The sequence below is a fragment of the Adiantum capillus-veneris genome, chromosome 11 (genome assembly GCF_014529385.1).
Source record: "Adiantum capillus-veneris isolate H3 chromosome 11, ASM1452938v2, whole genome shotgun sequence".
Lineage (NCBI taxonomy): Eukaryota > Viridiplantae > Streptophyta > Polypodiopsida > Polypodiales > Pteridaceae > Adiantum > Adiantum capillus-veneris.
The window spans coordinates 25,874,213-25,884,666 of NC_140941.1; the positions used below are offsets into that span (position 1 = coordinate 25,874,213).

The following is a 10,454-nucleotide window of genomic DNA, read 5'->3' on the forward strand; positions in this document are numbered from 1 at the left end:
AGACCACCCAAAGCTACCACTTTTCATCCACCACTCAACAAAGAACAGCCACCCCAATAATGCAGAAGATCGTGATGTCTCCAACTCTCAGGTCAAAAGATGAGGGCTGGCAACAAATATCTCATATTTCATGCAAATGGTTCAAATCGCAGGCTAGGGCCTTGGGACAAATCAAAGGTCTCCCGCCGGATTTCCCAAAGCCTCCTTTCCTATACGACAACTTATTCCAAGTTTTGGGAAAGACGAATCAAGAGGATTTTTTCACTTCCAAGCTGGATACCATGCACGTTCCAGCAGAAAAGGATCCAATGGAAGAGGACAACCTGAATGGGAACTCTGTTGAAGAGTTCTTGGAGGCAGAAGAATTTTGTTCCCCTTTCCTCTCTCTCTATTCAATCTTGGAACGTGATTTAAAAAACCCGAAGAAGGGCACTCTCTTCTGGGAAGAAGTGAAGAAAGAGAAGACAACCAACCAAATGCACCATTTGGATGCTCGTAGCAAGAGAAAATAGGTTGTAGGAAAAAAACTTATCTTTTATGGGAAAGGAAGTGACGGTTTTAGTGGTGTCTTGTTCATTGCGACAGAGATTTGGAGCCAAAGATGGTTCTAAACCACCCCTCCGAAAGAGTCATTGGTGTTAGAATCAGATGGGACGATCAACCTCTAACCATAGTAAATGTTTACGGCCCTTGCAACGCAAAGGATAGAGCTAAACTATGGATGCAGCTTAGGGATACTCTGATCAAAGGGGAGTGGCTGATGGTTGGAGATTTCAATATGGTCGAGAAAAGCAAGGACAGAACAGGCTCCGCCAGTATACTGGCTGGCTCAGAAAAGTCTAAATGGCTAAGCTTATGTGAGAAGTGGGCTATAATTGACTTGTGGGAAGTGGGCCCATGGAGCAACATGCCTGGATTCACCTACAGAAGCCTTCAGTATGCCCGCACTACTTCCCAGGCTGGACAGATGCTACTGCTCTCATCAAGCTGACTTGATCTCATTGACGTTAGAGATGAAGGTAATCTCAACAAAAAGCCTCTCCGATCACATGCCATTACACTTACAACTCAAGAAAGATAAGGGGGGGGGGGGGGGGATGCAAGAAAAGAGATGTCACTATGTGAAATGAAAGGTGAATTAACAAGGTAAAGATTTCCACCTACAATAGTCAACCTCCATGAAGCTACAAAGGAATCCACACCTCCCAGTGTTCACGAATCACCTGATGAACCACTTCAAGTTCGATCCTGGGAGAGTACCTTACCACCCTTGCAACTCGACGAGGCACCTAAGGTAATAGAAAACTAGTGGCAAAAATCCCCACCTATTATCAACTGGAATAATTGGTTTCAAAGGGTGACAAGCTCATTTCAAACGGTATGATCTACCCAAGGAAGGGGGGAAGTCTTCATTCATGTCAACCTATTGAATTATTTCCCTCTCAACCTTCCTCCCTGACCTCTTAGGGTTTAGGGCGGCTTACAGAAGAGAGAGAGAGAGAGAGAGAGAGAGAGAGAGAGAGAGAGAGAGAGAGAGAGAGAGAGAGAGAGAGAGAGAGAGCTACCTCGACTCCAACGAAGTGAGAGAGTGGGGGGGCACTCCCATATGCACACATTAAATCCAAAAACATTGAAATGCCACATGGAGAACGTCCAACAATTCAATTCAATGGTAAAAGAATTGTCCCAAAAATCTTCATTTTCCCTTATGCCCTTATGCATGAGTGTTACATTGATTGACCTCATAAAAACATAAAGCATATAAGTATTAGTGAAAGTTTAGGAATTAATCCTATTCTTGTATAAATATATCAATAAAACAAACTACACAATAAAAATGATGCATGCTATTAAATCAAAGAAATCCATTATATCAGCTTTATGATAGAAATATATATTGAAAATGTGTAAACTTAGTCCCTGATAATAATACATGCACTAAAGTAACAAGGTGACATTTATATATCAAGACAAGAAAGTCATTAGATCCTTAAATGAAGAGACCCATTTATAAACTACAAAGTTTTTTTTTTTCAAGTGAGCATTAAATAAAAGGACCAAATTACAATGATGAAAAGAGACACTTACATTATAAAAAGAAAATATAACCTTTATAAAACTTATAAACTAAACAAAGATTTAAAAAAGAAAAAAGTATGAGCATTTAATAAAAAGAAACTGATGGAAAGACCCATTTACACTATTAAATTAAAATATAACTTTTATAAAACAAAGAAGTCAATTGAGCATTAAAAGAAGGGACCAAGTTACAACGATAGAAAGACCCATATACATTATAAAACAATCTCACTTGACGTGTGTTATCAATCCATGATTCATAATCAACGGTCCAAAAAGTGCACCAATTCTCCACCCGCTCTCCTATGGCCTTTTGAAAGCCAAAAAGATCCATTTACTAGTTTAAATCTAATACAATACAATGCAAGAAAAGACATGCCACTATGTGAAATGATAGGTGATATGAAAAGATCTATTTACTACCTTTAAATAAGGCAAGTCTCAATCATCACTCATCACTGTAAACATTAAAAGTATACCTAACCCAACTCTCCTCTAAGGCATCTTTTAGAAAGGCTATTCTCAAATCTATACTATATATATAATGGAGCTTAAAACTTTCAAGGAAGGAGAGGGCCTCCATGTGTCACACTTTGGTTCACTTTAAAGAAAACCTAAAGAAACATTTAATTTCAAGTGCAAGTACTAGATGGTTGAAAATGAAGACACTTTTGAGTGAGTTCCAAACTTGATATATATATAATGGAGCTTAAAACTTTCAAGGAAGGAGAGGGCCTCCATGTGTCACACTTTGGTTCACTTTAAAGAAAACCTAAAGAAACATTTAATTTCAAGTGCAAGTACTAGATGGTTGAAAATGAAGAGACTTTTGAGTGAGTTCCAAACTTGATACAGCATTGTAAAGTCAAAAAGCTTACTCTATCTATATTTATAATATTTATAGTGGCTCTACATTACTTTGCATTTTGAAGGCCATAAAACTTCCTTTTCTAATATGAACCTAACCCTAAAATTTATATTTGAGCTTCAAGAAATGTAAAATTTTTGAAGCTTCCATGCATTGCAAAATGTTGTTAAAACCTTGTAATTTGCAACTTCATGTATCATGTTTTTCTAACCCTGAGGATGTGTACATTGCACGTCGTAGCTTTGCACAGAGTCGAATGGTCTTGAAGTCGAATTGGCACTATCTACACTTAATGTGGGATAACATGAGTGTGCAGAGAGAGAGAGGGCTTGCTAACAATACTTATTAATTAAACAATTTAAAATAAATAAAGGCACAATTTAACTCTTTTGGATTAGGTCAAAATTTGAAAAATTGATGGTACACTAAAACTTGCAAAAAAAAAAACAATTTTCTTCAAGGAAAGCTTGGAATTTTCAAATTAGCGGTAAAAATACACCAAAGCTTGGTTTATTGCAAACATTGGGAATCTCAAATAGTCCCAACATGGAAGGACATGACAGATATAGAAAAGTTGAATGCCGAGTAGATCCATGATCACTCTCTCACCACTTCAAGGACATCTGTTGAAAATCTGTTACACTCTCACTTGGGGCACCGCCATGAGTGTGTGTGTGTGTGTGTGTGTGTGTGTGTGTGTGTGTGTGTGTGAGAGAGAGAGAGAGAGAGAGAGAGAGAGAGAGAGAGAGAGAGAGAGAGAGAGAGATGATCCCTAGAGGCATATGTGTGTAAAGGGTGATTCTACATTTCCTTCTAAAGGCCATAAGATACTCCAGCCCTCAAAATTTGATAGGTGACTCTACTTTGATACTCTAGCTTCAAGAAATCCAAGCTCTCGACACTTCCACGCATCGTGCAATGGAGAGAGAGAGAGAGAGAGAGAGAGAGAGAGAGAGAGAGAGAGAGAGAGAAGGAGAGAGTTTTTAGTCCGCGCTCTCGATGCTTCCATGCATCACGCAATATATATATATATATATATATATATATATATATATATATATATATATATATATATATATATAGAGAGAGAGAGAGAGAGAGAGAGAGAGAGAGAGAGAGAGAGAGAGAGGGAGGGAGGGAGGGAGGGAGGGAGAATTTTTATGATTATAAGAACATCCAAACAGACATCAAATATTTACTCGAAAGTCTTGATCTCAAGTTCTAATAAGAAAGAGAGAGGGAACTTCCATATTCCTGTAGTGATTACAAGAACTAAAGTATACCCTTCTCACTTGTGCAAACACACACACACTTACAGATATGTGTATGTGTGTGACCCAATGGCCATGCTTTTTTTGACCGCAGCAATGCGTGGGTCACACACTAGTAGTTATTAGTTATTCTACCCTCCACCTACCAAACCAATGTTTTTAGGAAATGACCCTCGTTTCAAGCACGCTTGCCTTGCAATTTTGGCTCTCGGCTCACTTTTCACGGGCCATATTCAAAACTTCATATTGAAAAATGGGAACATCGATGCCCCTTATAAGCTGGGACTGAGAGACCCTCACAAATACATTAAAGGTGCGCTTCCACTAAGACAAACAGACGGGTAGTGTCTAATTATGGCAGAGTCGCCACCATGGTTTCTGCTCATTTGTGGTTTCCTATCTATAGTAGCACTGCTTCTTATCACTACTATAAGCTAAGATCTCCGCGTTTCCACCAGGCCCATTTGTGTGGCCTGTCATTGGTCACTGGCACCTGCTCACAGAGCTGCCTCACCAGGCTGGAGATAGATTTCGAGCGCTCCTCCAGCGTGGCAGGAGGGCGCCCGTTGACACCTTAGCATGCTTGCCAGCGTGGTTGGCCTGCTCGCCAAAGCTGCTGTGAATGCAATGCTGTTTGCTGTACTGGCTCACGTCGGGCTTAGTCACAGATGTTGCAGGCGTTGCTTCGTATGAAAGGCTGCAAATTGTCAGGCTCAGCACACCAATGCCAATAAAGTGGCAAACCTTAGAACCTAGGTCCTACCTATGAGAAATTTCAAAGGTAAATTGACTAAATTTGAAGGTTTTCACATCAATTTACAATAAGTTTATCTAAATTTTGTAGGTTTTCTCACCTTCAAAAAACAATAAATGGAGGCAAATCCTAAAATTTTTAGGTTGGATTACACTAAACCTAGGTTTTTCTCGAGCCTTGAAATTCGCTGCTAATAAGTACGGTCATAAGAAGATTCATTGTGACCTATCAATACAAGATGCTAAATCTAGAATTTGAGTTAGTTATGTAGACTTTGGTGATGAATTGCTTCATAATTTTTAGACATAATTACCATTTTTTGTGATGTAATTAGTAACAAAATTACATGCTAAGCATGGAAAGACGGATCTCAATTGTCAAAAAGGAATAAAGATTAGAAAATCTTGAACAATCCAACCAAAATAGATAAAGGGTATTTTGGAAATTTTTGTAATTTGAGGGTATTTTGGGAATTTCCACAAATTAGAGGGGTATTTTGGTAAATTTTTCTAAATTCAAAAAATAACGAACGAGATTGGGAATTTGGAAATTGGGACGTGTGTGGATGGTAGAGTTCCAATGTTCACACATCCGAGTTTATTATTTATTTAAATTGCTAAATTTGTGAAATATTGGCTAGATTTCAAGCTCAACTTGAAGAAATCCGGAAAAAAATTACAAGTTTTAGTGTTAATACCAACAACTGCTTCAAATTTTGACCTAAAGATGGGAGGTGCTGCTTGTGGTCGTCAAATTCACTGCCAATAAGTACGACCATACTAATGTTCCTCTTTTTCCTATTTAAAGTGAGAGCAAATTAACTTCCTGTATATCGGTACTTAGAAAAAACCTAGGAAAATGTGCTTCTAACATGGTACTATAGTACCTCCAACATGGTCCTTCAAAGCTCCACACCTTGCAAGAGCATTGAAAGAAGCAATTGAATATGTCTTTTGTCAATATTGGAAAAGCCGTTTGATGTGGTATACTGCAAGGTCAATGTTACATACTCGTAAAAGTTAAATGGGTGTAGGATGTTGATAAAATGCATTTGGAAAAAAGACTCTTAAGAGCTACTAGAAGTTGTGATAGATGTGCTCACTTTGCATCCAAAGCGATAAGAAATATCAATGAATTGTTACTTAATTTCCAAAGAATAGGGAACTTATTCTGTAGTTAAATTCTTGGCAATCTTTAGTGTCTAGGGGTCTTGGCTACTATACAGTAGGAAATCTTGTTCCACTTGCTTGGTTTTGCATAGCTATGACACTAATTGTTCTTGACTGCTCCATATTCACCAATGAGCTCACAAATAGAGCCAGTTGTGTTAAAAAATGATGAACAATTTCATTTGAAGAGCCCTCAATATTATCTTAAATCTTAGTTCTATCATCTTCTGTTGAGGAGATCCAAATTCCAATGAAGAGTTGAAAAAAAGAAAAAAAGAGATGTTTTTGATGTTAATCTTTTGTTTGTTTTGGGGGGACCGGGGGGTGGTGGTGGGAAGTGTTAGAAAAAACCGGGGTCTAGTGTATTTTAACCGGCTGAAATTATAAAATCCCGGTTAGATTTTGAGCTTGTTCTTAAGAAGTGGGGAAAATTTACACAAGTTTTAGTTTAATTATTAGCAAAAGCTTCAAATTTTGATCTAAGAACGGGAAGAATTTCAAGTTTCCCCTTATTCTGACCGGTTAGGAAAAATGTAGAAGGTAGTGGAAATGACATAAAATGCTGCCAGTCAAGGGTTAACGCTCAAAATTCAAATGCCTCCTTTGCATTGAAGTTTGCAATGACGAGGCGGCAGTACTTTACGAGCGCAAGAGCAGGCTGCAGCTTTTTGGCGACGAGGAGGAGAGGGAGTCAGGTGACGTGTGTACTGTGACACAATATTGAGAGTGCAAGACTGGTTGATCGTTGCACTGTGCAGCCTTTTTGCGATGTGCCACGATGGGCTGCTTGCCATGCTGGCAGGGCACTACCTCCGCCACGCTGGAGGTAGTGCTCGAAATTTATCCTCAGCCGCCTCACCAAGCTTTGCGGGACATGGCCCAGAAATACGGGCCCATTGTGGGACTACGCTTGGGCCAGCAGCTGGCCGTTGCCATCTCCAGCCCGGAGCTCGCCAAAGAGGTGCTTCACACACACGACAAGATCTTCGCAAATCGTCCCCCCGCCGAGTTCAACGAGCTTCTGCTGTATGGACAGAACAGCGACATCATCTTCAGTGCGCAGTGCCCGCAGTGGCGTAAGCAGAGGAAGTTCTGCACAGTGGGCCTGTTTACAACCAAGCGCCTGCAGGAGCTGGAGTACGTCTGACAGCAGGAGGTGGCCAGGCTGCTACAGAGGCTGCAGGAGGAATCGGCAGGGGCAAGGCAGGCAGTGGACATTGGGCATTGCATGGGCGAGATGTCTAGCCACGTCATCATGCGGCTGTTGCAGTCGGAAGGCAGTGCGCATGCTGGGGCTGAGAGCCTGCACGAGCTGGTGAAGGAGCTGGAGCATGAGGTGAGCATCCCCACTTTGAGAGACCTCATTCCCACCCTCTCCCTCCTCGATTTTGCAAGAAAGCGCCACATGCGACGCTTGCACGACCGCGTCCATGCCGCCTAATTGGCCGAGGTGCTCGGCCACCGCAAGCAGAGCAATTCCTCCTATGATGATCTTCTGCAGTATCTACTCACCAAAGAATTGGATGATGCCAATGGCACTATGAAGAACTCCATTCTCACCCCCAATGAAATCAACTGCATCCTGCTGGTAACAGTTGCATCCTTACACTGTTCATCTTTTCAAAGTTTTTTGTTTGAAACAAAATTGGGGACACCTACTATGATTCTAATATATAATGGTGTTTCTTCTCTAGGACATGATAGCAGCTGGCGTTCACACAACAACGCTTACCCTGGAGTGGCCATGGCTGAGCTCCTAAGAAACCCACACTGTCTAGACAGGGTGCACAGCGAGATGGACGCTGCGTTTGGCACCAGCGACGAGAAAATGAATAACATCATCAGCGATGCAGACATTCCCAAGCTGAGCAACTTCAAGTGCGTAGTGAAAGAGGTGGCGCGGCTACACCCAGTGCTACCCATGCTGGCGCCGAGAATCTCGACAGCAGAGTGCAAAATAGAGGGGTACACCATATTAGCAAGGACGATGATGTTTGTGAATGTGTGGGCCATCGGACACAAGGAGCTTTAGACGTACTCCCATATAGTAATCCTTCCAACATTTGATTTATTTGCTAGATGCAAATAGCAAGCCTTGTGTGCGAGCCCAATTCCAATTGAAGTAGCAATTAATTTAACTTAATTGCTAGATGGAAAAAGGAATCTTGTTTTGAACCAATTGCTATATAGCAATTTTGTATATTTACCAAATAGAAGTAGCAAAATCATAGTCACTTTGAAATTCCCATATAACAATTAGATGTTGTTGCTAGATAGAACAAGTAATATTGTTGTTCCTATGCACTTACTATATTGCAGTTACTCATACTTACGACATGTAGTTGTTATTCATAAGCATTTCATCTTTTCATGTTATACAACTATGAACATGTGACCCTTTCTCTCAACGGGGGAGGGAGGCGAAGAGAGAGAAAGAGAGGGGGGGGGGTGGGGAGCATCGTCGATATGTCTTTCTTCACAGATGGGTGAGATTATCAGTTCTTTTCTGTCGAGATCCTGGCTACATCACATAGAAGTATGCACCCCCACAATGGTTCGTTTTACATTCGTCATATAGGCCATTGTGCATCTCCAAAGGTCTCTTATGTACACAATATACAACCCGATTGTGTGTGTGTGTTGATTATGTGTGTGTGTGTATGTGTGTGTGTGTGTGTGTGTGTGTGAGAGAGAGAGAGAGAGAGAGAGAGAGAGAGAGAGAGAGAGAGAGAGAGAGAGAGAGAGTTTTTTGACATCTACTATTGGGCATACTCCACAATCAATGCACTCTTAGACAAGCATTATCCTTCAAGATGCTGGCATAGGTGATTGCATCTATAGCTAGGAAGAGGCTCTCACTTTGGTTTTGTTGAAAACAACCTAGAGCTATTTTCCCTTCACCACTTGAACATACCATGTAGCTAGTCAATTTTGAGCAAGAAGCTAGCCACTTGGACATACCATGTACTTAATTTTGAACAAGAAGCTAGCCAAGCGCTTTTACTGCTTCGGTAAATGCCGTACATTTGTCATATGGTTCAATTGAACATTGGCAAGCATTCTATTTTTTTTGGATCGTGATTCGTCCTCGACTAATAATCTCGCCCTCCATATGTTCACCATATCAGCTTTTTGCATAATGCTATTTGAAGATGCAAGTCAAGATGTTGAATCTACTAAGAGGTCCTCTCTTTGCATCCGAGAAAAACAACCTAGACCTTACTATGTAGTCAATTTTGAATAGGAAGGTAGCTAAGCACTTTCGTGCTTTTGCAAATACAATACTATTGTCATATGTTTCAACAGAAGATTGCCAAGCGTATCGTTTTTTTTGGATCATCCTCGACTAATAATTTCACATTGTATATATTCACCATATTAGCTTTTTGCATAATGCCACTGGCCTTGAATATGCAAGCCAAGATGCTTGAATCTGATGAGACACCCTCGCTTTGTATCTAACAAAAACTACCAAAAGCTTCGTTGTCTATGTGGTCATGTCCTTCTTAGAAGGGCACTGCACTAGGCATACATATTGACCAATAAGTGCTTGAAATATACATCTTTCTCAACCAATTAACAACTTTTTGGAATCTCAAAAGTAAACCACACTTGCATACATGTCAAGAGATGACCTTTGGGATTGGAATTTCATCAACAACTTGTTGTGCTCTCAAAGGTAACCATAGTCCAAGAGACAACAATTGAGACACTTTCAAACATATGGACAATCCAAGAGATGCCCTTTAAGGCATAACACACATCCAGAACTTGGCGTGCTGATTCTTCATCTCACCATGTATATTTTAGCTATGTCAACCTCTTACATAGTGCATATGCGCTCAAAATGTTGCCAAGAGATGACATCTCGAATCAAGATGTAGTACACAAGATGGCAAATGAAACTAAAATCTAATCAGTAACTTTTGTGCTTTGATAAGTCAATGTAACATTTAATTGTCTAATAACTTGTGTGTAGCGGAAAATAGCATGAACATAGTGAGCATTTCATTAGAATATCTTCCTAATGAGAATAACAAGAGTGTTTGGGTGGAGAGAGCAACGAAAAGTATAACACCTAGTTAGATAGCATGAATAATACTTCAAAAGAGAGAGAAATTAAGCAACTGACAACAGTTGAGGACCGGATTTGCATGGAGCCGGTCCCCCCTCCAAAAGGCTTTGTATTATGGTTTCTCCCATCAAGAGAGACATTTTACAATGCAATTCTTTGTGTTCCTTCAATAGTAGCTAGTGCAATGAATATGGAAAGTTCATACACTAAGCAAAACACGTATCAAACACAACATCAA

General features: G+C 40.3%; 1 pseudogene across 1 annotated transcript; it reads left to right on the forward strand.

The window, feature by feature from the left end:
* Positions 1 to 1,111: 1,111 nt before the first annotated feature.
* Positions 1,112 to 8,382, forward strand: LOC147447019 (flavonoid 3'-monooxygenase CYP75B137-like; annotated as a pseudogene). The gene is made up of 4 exons (XR_015189708.1): positions 1,112 to 1,133; positions 4,580 to 4,735; positions 6,992 to 7,729; positions 7,836 to 8,382. The product of XR_015189708.1 is annotated as a flavonoid 3'-monooxygenase CYP75B137-like (transcript).
* Positions 8,383 to 10,454: the final 2,072 nt, after the last annotated feature.